This window comes from Cetorhinus maximus, chromosome 5 (genome assembly GCF_964194155.1).
Source record: "Cetorhinus maximus chromosome 5, sCetMax3.hap1.1, whole genome shotgun sequence".
Classification (NCBI taxonomy): Eukaryota; Metazoa; Chordata; class Chondrichthyes; order Lamniformes; family Cetorhinidae; genus Cetorhinus; species Cetorhinus maximus.
In genome coordinates, this window is record NC_135883.1 from 68,941,834 (window position 1) to 68,963,068 (window position 21,235).

At 41.9% G+C, this 21,235-nt stretch overlaps 1 protein-coding gene across 4 annotated transcripts in view; it reads left to right on the forward strand.

Moving 5' to 3' along the window:
• The window catches only part of LOC144680703 (signal-induced proliferation-associated 1-like protein 2), a 637,588-nt gene that overhangs the window by 202,233 nt on the left and 414,120 nt on the right, over window positions 1–21,235 (forward strand). The gene's annotated exons all lie outside the window — the stretch shown is intronic.

Consider the following 21,235-nt stretch of genomic DNA (forward strand, 5'->3'; position numbering starts at 1 on the left):
GAACATTGGTGGGGTGGCAAATAGTCAGAAGGAGACCCTAACATCATAGGCAGATACAAAATGTGTTGGTCAGATGGCCTAAGGAATGCCAAATGGAATGTAATGTGGATAAGTGTGAGGTGATGCACTTGGGCAGGAGTAACAAGGTACAGGAATACACGAGGAATGGTAGGACCGTGGAAAGTAAGGAGTATCAGAGAGACCTTGCTGGGTATGTCGACAGGACCGTTAAGGTAGTGGGACAGGTACATAAGGTGTTTAAGAAGGTAAATGCCACACTTGCCTTTATTAGCCGAGAAATAGAATATAGGAACAGGGAGGTCATGTTGCACGTGCAGAAAATGCTGCCTAGGTCACAGCTATAGTTCTGCAGTTGTGATCTGCGCTTCATGGGAGGGGTGTGATTGGAGTGGAGAGAGTGCAGAGGTCATTGACCAGGATGCTGGCTGGGCTGGAGAGGACTTAAAGGGAGACATAGCATAGGCTGGGGTTATTTCCCTCGGAGCAGAGGAGATCGAGGGGTGACATTATTGAGCTTTATAACATGATGAGGGGCATAGATAGGGTCAACAGAAAGGAACTTTTCCCCTTGGCGGAGGGATGAGTTACCTGGTGGCATTGATTTAAGGTAAGGGGCATGAGATTGACAGATGATGTGATGAGCAACTTTTGCACACACTAATGTGGGATTCACTGCCTGAAAGGGTGGTGGATGCAGAAACCCTCCTAACATGTAATAAGTATTTGGATGTGCAGTTGTAATGCCATGGCATACAAGCCCATGGGGATAGTGGTTGGAAATGGGATGAGGCGACTTTGGAAGGTGCTGGACATGCGCATCTTCGAAGGGCTGAGGGACCTTTGTCTATGACCCACACCTCTGACTCTTATCAGTCTGTGAATGAGCAATGTTGCAACAATAACAAATCAAACAATCATCAGTGCTACGGATGGTGGGAAGACAGAGCGGATGTCACTGTTGACCTCAAATACCTGGCTGTTCCACCCCAGCCTCACCGACACCAGTGGACCTGGGCGCATGGCGCCTCTCAAGCTCCAGGGCCTCCTGCTTGAAGTAGTTTAAAATCATGAGCTGGGCCTGGCTGCCTCCAGTCCGCGAACACTCGCACGCATTGTGATCATTTTTCTCCTGAAAAACAGAGAAGACCATTCATTGTGGCTAATCGTACATGGACTCTACACGCGCACACCGCACCCCAACCACAGTGGCCCATATCAGGCCTCCAGTGCCTCCTCTACCCTCTATTGCTGATCATTCACACAAAGATAGTACGCCTGCTCCCAACCTCCCTCAACGGCCACCTTGGACACATTCTGCGTCCATTAATTTAGGAAACACACGGTCTTTGCTCCCATAGCAAGGAGGCGCAACTACGTGCAGCACCGAGGGCACCAGGTGGCTCTTGACTACGAGACCTTGAGGCTCCCCTTCCACAATCTCATCACCGTGAACAGGACATGTGTTGGAGTTCTGAGTATGCGCCTAGCTACATCTCCTGCAGGTTGTCCTCAGACTAGTCATGTGCGACTAAGAGCAACACATGGTGCCGGGGAGAACTCATCTCCTCATGAACCACTCAGGCTGATGTAAACATGGGCACTCGCTGCTTGCCCACCCAGTGTGCCAGAAATGCCCAACATGATTCAATGCAGTCACGACAGTAAGACTTGTGGGGGGGGTGCTCAAAGGCTAAGGCTAAATGCCCAATGCCAACATGGTACTCCCATCCAGAAGGCAACAAATCGTTGAAGCACTTACAGCACTGGATCCAGGTGCGCTGCACCATGTCGCTGGAGCCCCTCCGCCACCACCTCCCAGACACGTTTGGTCATGTGGAGGTGCCTCCTCCTCCCATCTTGGGGGACCAGCACCTCCCGCCATGCTGCCACATCCTTGAGGAGGGCAGCAAGGCAATCATCAGAAAAGTGGGGGGCCTGCCCTGCAGCCTGCCCTGCTCCTGTGGCAGACCCTGCAGCCTGCCCTGTTCCTCTGCCCTTCCCTCCAGAGTGCCCTGCTCAGCAGACTCCCTGTGGTGTGATCTCGACGTGGCCATTGTGAGCAGCCTACAGGGGGCTGCCAGGCCTTCCCTTTAAACAGACTGCCGGGTCGCCATTGCACCCGGCGGTATGTGCACGCCTGCTGCAGCCTGCACACTCCCGCTATTCACAGGAGTCGGAAATGCGCTGGGCAGGCCTTAATTGGCCCGCCCGTGCAAAATGGCGACATGGCCGCTCCTGCTCTGTCTGCCCACCAAACGGAAAATTTTGGCCATGGAATACAAAAGTAAGGTAATTATGATGAACCTTTATAAAACAATGGTTCAGCTTCAACTGGAGTATTGTGTCCCGGGCACCACACTTTAGGAAGGATGTAAAGGCATTAGAGAGGGTGCAGGAGGGGCAGCGGTGGCGTAGTGGTATTGTCACTGGACTAGCAATCCAGAGACCCAGGCTAGTGCTCGAATCCCACTGCAGCAGATAGTGAAATTTGAATTCAATAAAAAAAACCTGGAATTAAAAGTCTAATGATGAACATGAAACCATTGTCATTAAAAACCCATCTAGTTCACTAATGTCCTTTAGGGAAGGAAATCTGCTGTCCTTACCTGACCTGGCCTCTAGATCCACAGCAATGTGGTCCAGCAAGCCACTCAGTTCTCAAGGGCAATTAGGGATGGGCAATAATTGCTGGCCTAGCCAATGATGCCCCCATGAACAAATATATTTAAAAAAGAAAAGATTTAGGTGAGGAAGTATAGATATGTGACTAGATTGGAGAAACTGTGGTCGTTCTCCTTAGAGAGAAAATTGGCAGGAGATTTGACAAAGCTGTCCAAAATCACGAGGGGTCTAGACAGAATAGATAGAAACTGTTGGCATTGACAGAAGAGTGGAGAAACAGAAAATGCTGATATGTGGTGAATGGCAAAACAAACCAACGACAAAATGAGGAAAAACCTTTTCACTGAGTGATTATGATCTGGAATGCCCTACCCGAGACTGTGATGAAGATAGATTCAAACTCTTTCGAGTTATCAACAGTCACAGATTGCAATTCTTTCGAGTACAATCACAGTTCTTGGTTTCCGGGAGTGGGACATGAACCCACAACCCTCTGGTTCAAAGGCGAGGGTGCTATGAACTGAGCCACAGCTGACACCTCTAAGATAGATTCAATACGTAGCTTTGAAAATGGAATTGGACAAGCACCTGAAGCGAATTAAAAATTTGTGCAGCCAAAGGGGCAGGGCTGGGAGTGGGACTAGCTGATTCGCTCTTGCAGGGAGTTGGCATGGACATGACGGGCTAAATAGCCTCCGTTGTAACCATTCGAATCCCACTGCAGCAGATAGTGAAATTTGAATTCAATAAAAAAAACCTGGAATTAAAAGTCTAATGGTGAACATGAAACCATTGTCATTAAAAACCCATCTAGTTCACTAATGTCCTTTAGGGAAGGAAATCTGCTGTCCTTACCTGACCTGGCCTCTAGATCCACAGCAATGTGGTACAGCAAGCTACTCAGTTCTCAAGGGCAATTAGGGATGGGCAAGATGAAATATGATGGAGCGAGTAAAATATGATATCGTGTAAGAATTAATGTTTGGGGCTTGGTCAAACTAAGACCAAATCAAGTGTTGCTTGGGTAGTAATTTTCATCAAAATGCGCACTGTTACTTAGAAATTTCAACACTGACCTTAAAAAAAAACCTGCAAAATAACCTGAAAGCTTTTATGTTGTAACTAGTGCAAGAAATTCTTGATTGCTTTAGCATTATAGTAAAATCCTGTGAAGGGTAAACTGGTGTCATATCAAATAGTTTCGAAGATTGGTTAATTGCCTGACTCTCACTAATGGAATGAAAAGTATTTTCTGTTAGTTATGGGTCCTGCATTTAATTGAGAACAGACGGTCTCAGTCCATATTTGACAACTGCCTGTAGCACAGAGCTACTCATAATTCGCTACTAATTGGGCAATCTAACTCATATAACATTCAGGATTATGAAGGGATACAGTATATCAGTTCTACCTCTGTGCATTTTATGCTTTAGGCTGCTGAGCAAGAGCCACCTCTCCCATTCCTTTGTAGGGAATTGTGTAGTGTGTGGAGACTGGGCTTCAGCCTGAATTCCCTGCAACAGAACTGGAATTTATGTTTAGGTTCCTAGACAAAACAAGGCACAGCTTAGGCATCAGTAGGACTTCAGCCTAAGTGAAATGGTAGTTGATGCTGCTGATAACTTGCAGTGACTATTGCAAGAATGTCTAATAATACTGAGCCTTGTGACCATTGTACTGAAGGCACAGGGCAACTGGGTTATATATTCAGATATGTCATAACACTAGGCTGGCTGTTAGTGTTTGATTGGTTGTTTCATGGACCCCTCGAATCATTTGCTGTCATCTCCTCAAGTAACAAGTTGAGTTTGATAGTTACTTTCTGACCTGGAAGTAGTGCTCAGCTATGTCATTGTGGTTATGCTTTATAAGCATTAGCATAATGCAGAAGCATTATCCAGATATTTTTAAACCTACTCTTTTAAAATTCACAGGGGTTCTTTGATGGATAGAAATAAAGGTTATCTTGATACTGTTGCATCTTCTGAACTCCAAATAGAATTTAAAATAAACTGTAGGCTTATCAGTTTTCTCTCCCCAATAGTTCAGTATGATGGAGCCCAAGAAATGTATAATCCATGTATTTCAGGTCTAGTGAATTTCACTTCTTAAGTCAGCATAAATCAGTGATCATTTGTGCAGTACATAGCTCAGCACTCGTTTTTCTAACGTGGTTTATTCATTAACAGTGAGCAATGTCAGAGGAGATCTGTCAGTAGTGTGGTTAAGATGGTACATCCAGCACACATTTCCCATCAGTCATATTTCAGTCACGAGACTCGTTATTGATTGGCTCGTATGCAATATTTTTCATTTTCACCAAATCACAATTGACCCAAATGAATGAGAATCAAAACCCTAAATACAAATAAAGCCAACACATATAATAAGAACCTTGTGAGAAATTAATCCGTGGTAAATGGGCTTCCCTCCATATCACCATCACCAGTTATCTGGTAATTATCATGTTGCTGCTTGTGGGTGCATGCTGTGCACAAACTGGATACTGCATTTCCTACATTACAGCAGTGACTAAACTTCAGAAGTATTTAACTAGTTAAGTGTTTGGGATGCTCTAAGGTTAATCCCCGAAGAGACTGATGACTTTTAAAAAGAGACAAATTCCTCAGTGACCAATGGGAATGACCGAAGGACAAGATTTAAAGTTTTAAGACTTTAACTAACAAACAAACTAAAATCAACATTTACTAAATATTACTTAACCGGCAACTAACACACCAAAGCAAAACAAAAGGTACTTCCCCACTAACTAACTGGTTAAGTGAGTGGACAAAAATTTGGCAGGTGGAGTATAATGTGAGAAAATGTGAACATGTCCGCTTTGGCAGGGAGAATCGAAAAGCAATATTTTATTTAAAAGGAGAGAGACTGCAGAACTCTGGTACAGAGGGATCTGCGTGATCTATTACATGAATCACATCCGGTTAGTATGCAGGTACAGCAAGTGATTAGGGAGGCAAATGGAAAGTTGTCATTTATTGCAAGGGGATTGAAAAATTAAGGTAGGAAAATTTTGCTACTGTTGTACAAGGCTTTGGTGAGACTGCATCTGGAATACTGTGTACAGATTTGGTCTAACTTATTTGAAAAAAGATATAATTGTATAAGAAGCAATTCAGAGAAGGTTCACTCGACTGATTCCTGGGATGAAGTGGTTATCTTATGAGGACAGATTGGACAGGTTGGGCCTATACCCACTGAGGGGACTTGGCAGGGTGGATGCTGAAAGGATGTTTCCCCTTGTGGGAGAGACTAGAACTAGGAACACAGTTTAAATATAAGGGGTCTCCTATTTAATACTGAGGAGAATTTTTTTCTCTGAGGGTTTTTAGTCTGTGGAATTCTCCTCCCCAGAGAGCAGTGGAGGCAGGGTCATTGAATATTTTTAAGGCTGAGTTCGATAGATTCTTGACTAACAAGGGAGTCAAAAGATATAGGGTGTAGACAGGAAAGTAGGGTTGAGGCCACAATCAGATCATTCGTGATCTTATCAAATGGCAGAGCAGGCTCAAGGGGCTGAATGGCCTACTCCTGTTCGTATAACTAAGACACCTGAAATACTTTTTCACATGTTTTTACTTTATGCCACACTTCCAGTAGATATGTAGCCTTGAAGATTAAGTTCCAAGCTTCTCCTGGTTTTACAGCTGGCTTCCTCTTCCCTGCCAAACCAGGGTGAGCCTTCCAGTGCCCTTTGTAAAATTATTTCACTCAATCCTCTGAGTATCCCCTACCGACTTCCAGCAGCAGGGCCCACTCCGGAAACTCCATTTTTCTTAGATCTCCACAAGTCCTGACTCTAAACAGAGAGCCAGTTTTCAACAGCATCCTACTTGGTGGCTAACACAAAAAACAGTCTTTTTCCTTTGCTTTTCACAGCAGCAGTTGTTTCTCTCTCTCCAGGAACCTGTGCCTGTGTGTCTCTTTGTCCAGAAAAACGGCTCTCCCAGTTGTGAAACCTGTTGCTTGATTTTCAATAGGTATTTGGTTATAGATTACATGGGCCTGTCTTCTTGGCAAGAGTAGCTATGATCACCATCCCTCATTCAGAAATACATTTCACCTTAAGTTATAGGACTCATTTTAAAACATAACTATCTTTTATAGTTCCACATTCATAACAAAGTCATGAAAGGTGCTACATAAATGCAAGTCTTTTTCTGTAATCTCAATCAAGGGAACATGCTCCCCACAAGTACAGCTCCTATCTGGACATTGAGAATCAATTTATATTGCACACAATAGACAGAAAACTGGTTGGCAGACAGGAAACAAAGAGTAGGAATAAACGGGTCTTTTTCCAAATGGCAGGCAGTGACTATTGGGGTACTGCAGGGATCGGTGCTGGGACCCCAGCTTTTCACAATATATATTAATGACTTAGATGAGGGAGCTAAATGTAATATCTGCAAATTTGCAGATGACACAAAGCTGGGTGAGCTGTGAGGAGGATGCAGAGATGCTTCAGGGTGATTTGGACAAGCTTAGTGAGTGGGCAAATGCATGGCAGATGCAATATAATGTGGATAAATGTGAGGTTATCCACTTTGGTAGCAAAAACAGGAAGACAGATTATTATCTGAATGGCTATAAATTGAGAGAGGGGAATGTGTAACGAGACCTTGGTGTCCTCGTACACCAGTCATTGAAGGTAAGCATGCAGGTGCAGCAGGCGGTAAAGAAGGCAAAATGGTATATTAGCCTTCATAGCGAGAGGATTCGAGTACAGGAGCAGGGTTGTCTTGCTGCAATTATACAGGGCCTTGGTGAGACCACACTTGGAATATTGTGTGCAATTTTGGTCTCCTTATCTGAGGAAGGATGTTCTTGTTATAGAGGCAGTGCAGCGAAGGTTTACCAGACTGATTCCTGGAACGGCAGGACTGACACATGAGGAGAGATTGAGTTGGTTAGGATTATATTCGCTGGAGTTCAGAAGAATGAGGAGGGATCTCATAGAAACCTTTAAAATTCTAACAGAACTAGACAGGGTAGACGCAGGAAGGATGTTCCCGATGGTGGGAGAGTCCAGAACCAGGGGTCACAGTCTGAGGATATGGGGTAGACCATTTAGGACTGAGATGAGGAGAAATTTCTTCACCCAGAGAGTGGTGAGCCTGTGGAATTCACTACCACAGAAAGTATTTGAGGCCAAAACATTGTATGTTTTCAAGAAGGAGTTAGACATAGCTCTTGGGGTGAAAGGGATCAAAGGATATGGGGAGAAAGCGGGAGCAGGTTATTGAGTTGGATGATCAGCCATGATCATAATGAATGGCGGAGCAGGCTGGAAGGGCCGAATGGCCTACTCTTGCTCTATTTTCTATGTTTGTATATTTCACACACATTAAGCAGTGCAGTGGAAAATAAATTGTATTTTCCTTTTTAACTGCAAGTTTTTTCTTAATGCTTATGTATGCAAATAAATATCTCTCTAGAATGTGAAGAGCAAACCAACTGGCCTTCCTATCTGTTTAGGGTGTGAGTTTTTATAGTGAAAGTTAAATTATGAACTTGAAATGTAACTTATTTCTTTCATCCTAACTGAACATCTGTGCAAATGAGGGTCAAATCGGAACTGTTTTTCAATTGCTGTAAATATAAGGAAGCATACATTCTCTTATTTTTTCACTAGTTCCAATTTGTAATAAATTTTTCTTTTTGCCTATTTTAAGATACTTCACCTGTTAAGAATTCTCATGAAATACTGAAATAAGACATCCTTTTTTTCTCAAAAAGATAGTGTCACCATGCTAAAGATTCGCAAACCTGATTTCTCCCATTGACATGATGCGCTTTACATTTCAGGGCTGTGTATTTTGTTAGATTTTTAGTTGTATGATCGAGTACTGCTTTTTATGTGTACTGTTCCCCCTTTTATCCTCTGAGGTCCGATCTTTATCACAATGGGCAATGACAATTGGCTAGAATGAATGTTTGCAATCACTGTTTAGGATGTATTACTGCTAGTGTGATTTTGTTCTCAGTAAATGATAGCAGCTGGTTTCAACCAGAAGGGCATTTCCAAGGATATTGTAATGCATGTGGCAGAATTTTCCCCACCCCCAACCTCACCCCTTCACAGTTGGCAGCTTGTACACAGGGATGAAACAGACTGAAAAACAGCAGTGCAGGACCAGAGTAGCAATCTTACTGACATAAGAATAGTATGTCAAAAAATGAATGGCACTTGTTACATAAATTTATAGATCATTCTTACTGGTTTAATGGACAAAAACGTCAAAAATGCATGTGTTGACCATTGTCCTTTGAAAAGTAGAAGAACTGCAAAACCATTGCATGTTGTAGAAATGCACTGCAGCTTTAGACAGGAGTTTGGGAGGAGGCATTGAAACTGCTTTAATGAATTAAATATTATAGCAAGAAAATGCCATTTGTAATATTTAAAGAAAACATTAGCTCCCAGAAAAAAGTTCTAAAGTAAGAATCCTAATGGTGTACATAGATGAGAGCAAAGTATTAATGTTTTTCAGATTAAGGAATGCAAAATTCCACAACATTAAAACCCACAAACCTGTGTTGTGGTCATTTTTTGGTTCAGGCTAATCTTAATTGCAACATATTACTTGGCAGCCACTGCAGGAGAGCAAGAGTGTAATGCAACAAATGGATGTTTAATTATGCAAATAAATGCTGCATTAAATTGACTTTTTTCAGAATATGATTCATTTCATTCTGTTCCCCGCTTAATGCTTTAAAAGATGAATTTTGAAGAGGCATCAATGCTTATGCCAGTTATCAAATTAGGAAATGGAGGAAAATAGTGATATCATTGAATGAGATGTCATTATGTCAACTATTAATAGTTTGATTATTTTAGTTTAGAAAAATACCAGATAAAAATTACTTTACAAATGATGTGCAGTTCCAGACATTGATAACAGAAGTGTTCTTATTTCAGTGTGTTGCCGGAAGTGGGTCTGACCTGTCTGCATGTTGCTCATTGATTAGATGTCTGCTTCTGTTTATTGATTAAAATGGTAGCTGCAGACTAATTAACAGAAGTAACAGCATTCCCAATGATGTTTTTTTTTGTGGCTGTATTTTAGGATTTGGAACATCTTAGTGCCAGAACACCCAGAATTTTGAATCACCCCAGTGTAGTTCACAAGCAGTTTATTAGTTAATTTTCTGCCCTTCCCTCTTGACATCACTGACACTAACTGAGGTATGATTTCCACAAGCACTGACCTTACTCAAGTACACTACCCAAGTACTCAGTCTTGTAGTTCTGTGTGTAGTATTTTGTTCAGACCTGCTTAGATAAAATAAATTAGTTTATAGCTTTAGCACTGAAACAATAACCCAAATGCTATATAAAATCATATCCAAATCTGGGTAGCACAAATAGAAATTTAGAAGCTGATTAACAATAATAAAATTATGTGGTATTAGCATAGGACAATGGAGTCCAGCTCAGCTACGGTTTGACACACACACCTGATAACTTGGATAGAAATTCAGGCCAAATTGTTACAAACACAAATATTCCAGTACTATAGTTAAGAGAAGTTTTTGAGCCAAGAATATCTTAGTGTCACTCTAAGCTCACTCTAATGATTTGAAATCATTGCAGAAATATTATAAACATGTAATATTACAATGAGGGTCTAAACCTCTAATGCATGTGCACTTGAATCTTGGTAAACGCATTGTTAGTTCTACATGTCCTAATGGATTAAATCTATTCCTTTTCCCCCTTCCACTAATTTCTGCTGCTTGCTGAAGTTATTGCTCCATTGCTTGAGTATGATTCTATGGTTGCTCTCGGGAACATTGCCTAAATGGTGGTTATCCATGTGTGAACATTGAGGAGTACTTGCAGGCTATTCAAGGTAGGCATAGCAGCCAACTCCTTATCCTGTCCTCTTCCAGCGCCCACACCAACAATTCCTGTTAGGGCTGCCAATAGCAGTTAGATATGTAAGCCTTGGCTGCGTTTCCCTTCTCTAACCCAGAGTAGATGAGTTCAATTACACTGTCCCTATGGCCTTCCAGCTGAGATCAACTTACCTGATAAGGACTAAAAATTGAACCGTTTAGATTCCATTTTGTTGATAGGTGCATATATTGGGCTCTTTATCTAAATTCAAGTAGCATTTGAAACACAACAGATGAACTGTTAGCGCAAATAGAAATAAATAAGTGCGATCTGATAGCCGTTATAGAGACATGGCTGCAGGATGACATAGAATGGGTCCTGAATGTTGATGGGTATGTGACATTTAGGAAGGACAGGAAGGTAGGAAAAGGTGGAGAGGTGGCTCTGTTAATTAATGATGGTTATTTAGCGCATTAAGGGGGGATGACCCAAGTTCAGGAAACCAGAATGTAGAAGCAGTTTGTGTTGAGATGAGAAACAATAAAGGCAAAAAGTCACTTGTGGGAATGGTGTATAGACCCCCTAAATGTAACTACATGGTAGGACAGAGTATAAAGGAAGTGATAATGGGAGCTTGTCAGAAAGGTACAGCGATAATCATGGGGATTTTAATCTACATATAGACTGGAAAAATCAAATGGGCAAAGGTAGCCTAGATGAGGAGTTCATTAAGTATTTTCGGGATAGTTTCTTAAAACAGCACATTCAGGCGCCAACCAGAGAGCAGGCTATACTAGACCTGGTACTGTGCAATGACATGGGATTAAGTGATAACCTCATAGTGAAGGCACCCCTCGGCAGCAGTGATCATGATATGATTGAATTTTACATTCAGTTTGAGGGAGAGAAGAGTGAGTCTAGGACTAGTATTCTAAACTTAAATAAGGGCAATTATGAGGGCATGAAAGCAGAGCTAGCTAGAGTGAACTGGCAAATGAGGTTAAGGGATAGGTCCATAGAGATGCAGACTTTTAAAGGGATATTTCAGAATGCACAGAATAGATACATTCCACATTCCAATGAGAAAGAAAACTTCCAAGGGAAGAACTCACCATCTGCGGTTAACTAAAAAAGTTAAAGACAGCATCAAACTTAAAGAAAAAGCATATAATTGCACAGAGATGGGTGGGCAGGTTAGAAGATTGGACAGAATATAAAGAACAGCAAAGAATGACAAAATGATTAATAAGGAGGGAAAAATTAGAATGCGAAAGGAAGCTAACTAGTAATATAAAGACAGATAGTAAGAGTTTCTATAGATGTTTAAATAAGAAAAGAGTTAATGAGCATTGGTCCTATAGAAAATGAGCCTTGGAAATTAATAATAGAAATTAAGGGGATGGCAGATGAATTGAACAGATATTTTGCATCGGTTTTCACTATAGAGGATATGAGTAACACCCCAGAAATAGCTGTAAATCAGGAACTGGAAGGGAGAAAGGAACTCAAGAAAATTACAATCACTGGAGAAGTGGTGTTGAGCAAATTGTTGGAGCTGTGGGCTGACAAATCCCCAGGTCCTGATGGACTTCATCCTTGGGTCTTGAAAGAAGTGGCTAGTGAGATAGTTGATGCGTTGGTTTTAATTTTCCAAAGTTCCCTAGATTCAGGGAAGGTTCCATTAGATTGGAAAATAAATGTAACTCCTTTATTCAAAAAGGGAGGGAGACAGAAAGCAGGAAACTGCAGACCAGTTAGCTTAAAATCTGTCATAGGGAAAATGTTAGAAGCTATTGGTAAAGATGTTATAGCAGGCACTTGGAAAAATCAGGCAGTCAACATGGTTTTGTGCAGGAGAAATCATGTTTAATTGATTTATTGGAGTTCTTTGAAGGAGTCACATGTGCTGTGGATAAAGGGGAAAAGGTGGATATGTTGTACTTAGATTTCCAGAAGGCATTTGATAAGGTGCCACATCAAAGGTAATTGCAGAAAATAAAAGGTCATGGTGCAGGGGGTAATATATTGGCATGGATAGAAGATTGGCTAGCTAACAGGAAAGAGAGGACACCCATAAATTGGCCTTTTTCTGGTTGGCGGGATGTAACGAGGGGTGTGCCACAGAGATCAGTGCTGGGACCTTAACTTGTTGCAATTTATTTAAATGAATTGGATGAAGGGACCGAAGGTATGGTTGTTAAATTTGCTGATGACACAAAGCTAGGTAGGCAAGTAAGTTGTGAAGAGGACATAAGGAGTCTACAAAGTGACATAGATAGGTTAAATGTGGGCAAAGACCTGGCAAATGGAGTATAATGTGGGCAAATGTGAAATTGCCCAGTTTGGCAGGAAGAATAAAAAAGAAGCATATTATTTAAATGGTGAGAGATTGCAGAGCTCTGAAATTCAGAGGGATCTGGGTGCCCTAGTGCATGAATCACAAAAGGCTAGTATTGAGGTACAGCAAGTAATTAGGAATGCTAATAGAATGTAATCGTTTATTGCAAGGGGAAGTGAATACAAAAGTAGGGAGGTTATGCTACGGTTGTACAGGGCACTGGTGAGACCACATCTCGAGTACTGTGTACAGCATTGGCCCCCTTATTTAAGAAAAGATGTAAATGCGTTCGAAGCAGTTCAGAGAAGGTTTACTAGGCTAGTAGCAGGAATGGGCGGGTTGTCTTATGAGGAAAAATTGGACAGGTTGGGCTTGTATCCACTGGAGTTTAGAAGAGTAAGAGGTGTCTTGATCGAAACCTTTAAGATCCTGAGGGGCCTTGACAGAACGGATGTGGAGAGGATGTTCCCTCTTGTGGGAGAATCTAGAACTAGGAGTCACAGTTTAAAAATAAGGGGTTGCTCATTTAAGACAGATGAGGAGAAATTTTTTTTCTGAGGCTCATGAGCCTTTGGAACTCTCTTCCTCAAAAAACAGTGGAAGCAAGGTCTTTGAATATTTTAAAGCGGAGCTAGATAGATTCTTGATTAACAAGGGGATGAAAGGTTATTGAGGGGAGGCGGGGTGGGAATTACAATCAGATCAGCCATGATCTTATTGAATGGCAGAGCAGGCTTAAAGGGCTTAGTGGCCTACTACTGCTCCTAATTCATATGTTCTTATTGCTTGCTAGCACTACGGAGTGGCAGCAATTGATTGCTGCATGAGAACATGACTTGAGTGGATCAGTATATGGCAATGCTCATTTCTGTTCAGTTTTTATGGCTCAGTTGTACTGATTTTTTTACATTAGAACAAAAGAAAGGATTATTAGGGCCAACAAACCAGTTCCTTTTCCAGTGATCAACCCTACTTGCTTCTCTCCGTTTCCCTCAATTATGTTTCTATTCAGAAATGAATGTAATTTTTTCAAGTGGTGAGAATGTGGAATTTATTATTTCAAGGAATAATTGAAACAAACCACATGGATACATTTAAGGGGAAGCTGGATATATGTATGAGGGAGAAAGGAATAGAAGAATATGTGAATAGAGTGAGATGAAGATGGGAAGAAGGAGGCTCATGTGGAGTATAAACACTGGCATAGACCAGTTGGACTAAATGGCCTAGTTCTGTGTTGTACATTTTCTGTAAATCATTTATAATCTTCATTTCATTGGCTATCCTTGGTAAGTGACACAGTGTCTGTCAGCTTACAGCAGGACCTGGACAACATCCAAGCTTGGGCTGATATGTAGCAGATAACATTCACAATGCATAAATGCAGGCAGTAATCATATTAACCGAAAGAAAGCCCAGCTGCCTTCCTGACCTTCAACAAATGCACCATCTGAGACCTCACCATCATCATCATAGAGGTATGGTGGTGGGGCGTTGGGTTGCAAGGGGAGAATCACCGTTGAACAGGAGCTTAACTGGACCAGCAATATCAACTCTTTCTACAAGAGCAGGGTAGAGGATGAGTACTCTGCAATTAGTCAACCATCTTCTTGCCCTTCTTTGCGTCATCACCATTGACCGGGTCATTACGCTCACTCACTCCATTAAGTCAGGAAATCTGGATCAGATGGAAGTGAAGTGACTGGGTTAAAAAGCCACTGCCAACAGTGCTGCTAAAACTTCCAAGTTCCCCACATGCTGTTGGCCTTTAAAGCTTGTGTTGAGCCACATAGCCTCTCTGTCCTTTGTTCCCATAATATTAATGTTTCGAGGATAGTCAATGAATGTTGATTGTCTGTCTTGTAGACCAACCAAGTTATGAAGGTCTGCACTCATCGATGTGTACCCTTTTCCCAGGTGCATCCCCATCAGTGACCACTAGTCCTGGTGGCACTGTTGAGCTGCCGGCTCTTTGATTGGGCCAGCAGCTCTTGGTCGCGGGCTGCCTTCCTTAATTGGACAGCAGGCCCGGCAGCAGCCACTTAATTGCTACCACCTGTAAAATGTGACTCTGGGTTCCTGCTGCTGCCAAAGTGAGGTCACCCTGCTTCTGGCTTCAGTGGAGGAACCCTTGCTGCCTTAGAAAAATCCCAGCCATATTCCTCTCTTCTGTTTATCTCTGATGTTATCTCATGATCTCTGCAAGCTTCTCTTGCCCATGAACTCAATCGCCTGTTCCCTTGACCAGATTCTCACTAAACAGCTGGCCACTAAACTTCTTTTCTTGGCCTCCATGATAGGTGACTTTGTAAATGGTTCCCTTTCCTTAGGTCCTGTCTCCATCTAATTAAAAAGCACCATCATCCTCCTCCCTCCAAAAACCTGGTCTTTTTCCCTTTCTTGCAAGATACTGCCCCATTTTCAACCCAACTTCTTCAAAGTCTTATCACTTTCCAAATTGGTTCCCATCCTTCCCTATTTCCCTATTTAAATTTCTGTAATCAGGCTTCTGCCCCATCCACAGCATCGAAATGGTCTCAACCAAACCCCTACCATCTCACCTCACTATTCTCGGCTGTACCTTTGGCTATTGAGGCCACAAACTCCATGGGCAGGATCTTCCAGTTGGCGAGCGGAGGCGGGGTCTGCTCACCGATGTGTAAAATGACGCGGGATGATGCCGGGTAGAACTGCCGACGTCACCCCTTGTCATTTCCATTTTCAACAGTCTATTGAGGCCATTTAAAAAGTACTTAATATAATTAATGGACCTGCCCGTCCAACCTTAGGGTTGACGGGCAGGCCGGGAGCCCTGGCGGGCTTAAGAAAAAGCATGAAACCTCATCCACGGGCGGGATGAGGTTTCATGAGGGTTTTTAATTATTTAATAAAGGTTTCACTAAACGTGGTGGACATGTCCTAACTCGTGACAGTGTCACATGAGGGGACATGTCAAGGAAATTTTGTTTTCGCCTCTAACATTTTTAAATTCGGAGCCAATCCCTGAGGCAGCACTTAGCCTCAGGGAGATCAGGCTGAGAGAATCCCCCCCGCCCGCACAGGGAGTGCATAGCGCTTCCTGGCGGATGTCACGCTGGGCGGGCCTTAATTGGCCTGCCCACATAAAATGGTGGTGCGCGCTGCCGATCGTGGGCGCGTCCGCCCGCTACTGCACTTCCCCCCCGACGGGGAACATTTTTCCCCATGAACCCTTTTTTCTCTCCACCTTCCTTTCCTCCTTTAAAACTCTGCCTAAAACCCACTTTTTTAACCAAAAGAATGGTCACCCCTCGTCATATCTCCTTCTTTGGCTTGGTATATTTTTTGCTTCCACCTTTGAAGGGCTTTGGGATGTTTTTCTACATTAACGTATACTATAAATATAAGTTAACAGCTGATACATAGCTCATTAACCTGGTATACAGCTTTAAAACAAAATATTAAAAAATTTATATGATATTTCAGTTAGAAATTGTAAAATTTAAGTATTGAAATCTTTGCGGATGTCTGCGGTTGCAGGTTTAATCATATCACGTAGGTGTGAGTCAAAAGCTCATGTAATTACAGAAATTTCAACACAAGAAGAAGACCATCCTTGCATAAATGCAGGCAGTGATCATATTTTTTTTTATTGGTTCATGGGATGTGGGCATCGCTGACTATGCCAGCACATCCCTAATTACCCTTGTTCAGAGGGCATTTTAAGAGCCAACCACATTGCTGTGGGTCTGGAGTCACATGTAGGTCAGACCGGGTAAGGACAACAGATTTCCTTCCTTAAAAAACATAAGTGAGCCAGATGGGTTTTTACGACAATCAGCAATGGTTTCATGGTCATCATCAGACTTTCAATTCTAAATTTTAATTGAATTCAGATTTCACCAGAGCATTACCCTGGGCTTGTAGAATACCAGACCAGTGACCAGTGACAATACCACTACGCCACCACCTCCCCATTGAGCGAAAGAAAGCCCAACCTTCTTCCTGACCCATAATAAATGTACTATCTGAAACCCCACCAACTATATCATGGAACAATCCACACTAATCTATTTCCCTGCTTGTCAAAACTTCCTTATGGGTGTCCTCTGTTCTGGAGAATTTAGTTATTCAATGCAGAGCTTAGCATCAGAAAGATAGATTGTACTTATGCAATGTCCAACTGGCCTATTGTCTTCAGACTTGAGTTCTTTGTGCAGTCTTGCAGAGTCTTAAACTTCAGTATTTACAAATCCAGCAAGGATGGCTTCATAGCGTAATGGGGAGGAGGGGAAAGAGCAGCAACTGTTCAAAACTCCTAGGGACTTAAGAGTACATTGTGACTGCTGCAGTGACCAATGTGGTGTCAGCTGTCTCTCAGCTGGTGGCACTCACCTCTGAGTCACAAAGTTTTGGGTTCAAGTCTCACTCCAGGAAAATCAAGGCAGACACTACAGTGCAGCACTGAGGGAGTTCTGTACTATCGGAGGTTCTGTCTTTTGGAAAGCCATGAAACTGAGGTCCCAACTACCTGCTTGGGTGAATATAAAAGGTCCTGTGGCACTGATTTGAAGACGAGCAGGGGCATTATGCCCGGTATTCTGGCCAATACTTACCCCTCAAACAACATCACAACATAGGTCTGGCCATTATCACATTGCTGTTTATGGGAGCTTGCTGCGTGCAAATTGGCTGCCGTGTGACTGCACTTCAAAAGTGCTTCATTGGCTGTAAAGCGCTTTGAGACTTCCAGTGGTCATGAAAAGCACTATACAAATACACGTCTTATTCTTTTTTATTTTACTATAAAATAAATATAGTGGCCTTACAGGTGGGCTATCATGCAAGGTACAATGGGGATCAGTTGCAATACCAAGTTTAAACAGGAGTGGAACCCATTCTCATTAATTTTGTTGGGCGAATAGCATACCATGTTCATGTGAGCTTTGTTGCTGAAGTATTGGGTTGGAAAATGAAGAGCACGTTCTAGATCCTCTGTTAAGCTGAGAAATCTATTAGCTTGTAATTATTGATCAAATTGAGGTTGCATTTCCTAAATGTATCTGTAAATATCACTTTGTATCTGCTCTATACATAATGTAATTGTAATTCACCAAGACAAAATAATTGATGAAATGTATCTGCTAATGAATTTCCTGAATCTTTGAAGCAGATCAAATGCTTTCATCACTATTAATGTAATTCATAGTGACTGCTAAAATAATAAGAGTTCATTTTGGGAAACTGCACTTGCCTTGTGCCATTAGTGGCCTGAAGGATGATGTGTAGGTTAAGTTACTACAATAAACCATGAGAATTCATGCCATTTGGGCAAGTTTTTATGGTGTAGTGTGAAAGAAGAACGGTTGTTAGTTTAATAGCAATAATGTGCTGATCCAACCTTATGTGACCAGCATAATATGGGGTAGTTGCCTGCAAACCTAGATTACAAAGAATCAACACAACCCTAATGCAGAATATACTCACCATTAATTTAGCAAACAGATACATAAAGTTGATGTTTTATTAGCATAAAGATGCCATCTGAAAAATGTGACATCAAAAAGAAAAATGTTTCTGGACATTTATGAGTAAAATATTGGTGTTATTTGAAGAATTAAGTGAAGAATAACTATACCATTCTTTTGGGAACACAGTACTTCAAGAAAATGAGGGTGGGGCTAACTCATTTTGTTCATGGTTGTGTCAAAGAAAAGCTTAAAGTAGCATCAGCGTATGCTCATTAATTCTTTTTTTGGTGCTATATATTGTCTCCATGAGACAATTGCATGGTTATGTTTACACAGTGTCAGATTGGAGGGCTTTCTCCATCTACAGTGTCAGCTGTGGCTCGCCTTGGAGGCAGAGGATTGTTGGTTCAAGTCCAACTCCAAAACCTAGGTTGATATTAGAACCATAGTAAGGCTGCAGCACAGAGGAAGGCCAATTCAGCCTGTTGTGTCTATGCTGCCTCTCTGAAGAAGCAATGCACCTTTTTCTTTTCAGATAATAATCCAATTCCCCTTTGAATGCTTCGATTTAACCTGCCTCACCACACTTTCAGGCAATGCATTCCAAATCCTAACCACTTGCTGTGAAAAAATGTTTTTCCTCATGTTGCCATTGCTTCATTTGCCAATCATCCTCATCCCTGGAATCATTCTTGTGAGCCCTCTCTAATGCCTTCATATCTTTTCTAAAATGTGGTACCAGAACTGTATGCAATACTCCACTTGAGGCCAAACCAGTGTTTTATACAGGTTTAACATAATTTCCTTTTGTCCTCCATGTCCCTATTAATAAAGCCAGGACGCTGTATGCTTTATAACTGCTCTCTTAACCTGTCCTGCCACCTTCATTGATTTATGCACATATACACCCAAATCCCTCTGCTCCTGAACCCCCTTTAGCATTGTACCCTTCCGCATTTCCCTACCAAAATGTCTCATTTCACACTTCTCGGCAGTAAATTTCACCTGCCATTTGTCCACCCGTTCCACCAACTTGTCTATGTCTTTCTGAAGTTCCACACTATCCTCCTCACAGTGCACAATACCACAAAATTTTGTATCATCTGCACATTTTGAAATTGTGCCCTCTACACCAAAGTCTAGGTCATTACTATATATCAGGAAAAACAGGAGTCCTAACACCGATCCCTGGGGAACACTATAAAACTTCCTTCAGTCTGAAAAAAACATTCATCGTGACCTGTTTCTTGTCACTCAGCTAATTTTGTATCCATGTTGCCTTTTGTTCCATGAGCTCTAACCTTGTTCACAAGTTTGTTGTGCAGTACTTTATCAAATGCCATTTGTAAGTCACTGTACATCACATCAACAGCATTACCCTCATCAAAGCTCTCTGTTACCTCTTCATAAAAACTCAAGCAAGTTACTTAAACATGATTTGCCCTTAAGAAATCCATACTGGACTCCCTTAATTAACCCACATTGGCTTAAGTGACTATTAATTTTGTCCCAAATTATCATTTCTAAACACTTCACCACTGAGGTTAGACTAACTGGCCTGTAGTTGCTGGGCTAATCTTTACACTTTTCATTTTGAACATGGGTGTAACATTTGCCATTCTCCAGTCCTCTGGCACCATACCTCAATTTAAGGAAGATCATAAAATTTTGGCCACTCGCAATTTCCACTGTTGCTTCCCTCAGTGTCCCTGGATGCATCTCATCCGGTCCTGGTGACCTACCAACTTCAAGTATAGACAGTCTACCCAATGCCACCTCTTTATCAATTTTAAACCTTTCAAGTGTCTGAACTACTTCCTCTTTCACCATGACTTGGGCAGCATCTTCTTCCTTGGTGAAGACAAATGCTAAGTATTAATTTACTTTTCACTTACTACCTCCATGTGTAAAACCCCTTTTTGGTCCCTAATTGGCCCCATTCCTTTCTCCATCCTTTTACTATTTATATGCCTTTGAAGACCTTGGGATTCCCTTTTATGTTAACTGCCGGTCTCTTCTCATAACACTTGCCTCTCTCTGCCTTTTTCACTACTATTATCCTTTTACAGTACTATTATCCCAGTCTATATTTGGATAATTAAAGTCCCCTATTATGACTGCTCTATAATTCTAGTGCATCTCTGTAATTTCCTTGCAAATTTGTACTCTACATCTTTCCCAGTAGTTGGTGGCCTATAGACTACACCAAACAACGTAATTGCACCTTTTTTGTTCGTTCCCTCTAGCAAAATAGATGATGTCCTTGAGTCCTGTGAGATATTCGCTCTTTCCAGTACTGCAATGTTCTCCTTAATCAATAGTGCCACCTCTCCCTTCCTTTCCTATCTTTCCTGAAAAAAATATAAATATTGGGAAGGTAACTGCAATGTTTTATTTACTTAACCTTTATTATCTCAAAAAAATTGAAAATTTTAATTTTCTCACTCCTTAGACTAACTCCCTAACTTTGTAGCTGTGTTTCCCTATCTCCAGTACTCACCAGCCAATCAACCTGCAGTCTTCACCTGCTATCATGGTTTGTTCTTTTTTCTCACTTTTTTGAACTCGAGCATGGCCCGGTCTGCTCCAGCTCCTGACTCTAGCTCAAGGTAAGTGATAGGCCCCAAGCTTGGGCTTCAATATATCTTCTCCCCACTGTTCTCTCTTCTTCTCAGCTCCACTCCAGTTCCCAACTCTCGCTCCAGGTAACACTCTAGTATATTACTGAGGGAGTGTTGTATTGTCAGAAGTATCGACCTTTGGCTGAGATATTAAACCATTGCCCTGGCTTCACTCTCAGGACATAAAAGACCCCATGGCACTATTGGAAGAGGAGCAAGGAAGCGCTCCCCAGTGTCCTGGGCAATATTTATTCCTCAGCCAACATCACTATAAAAGACCTGGTCATCATCATATTGCAGATCATGGGCTTTGCTGTGC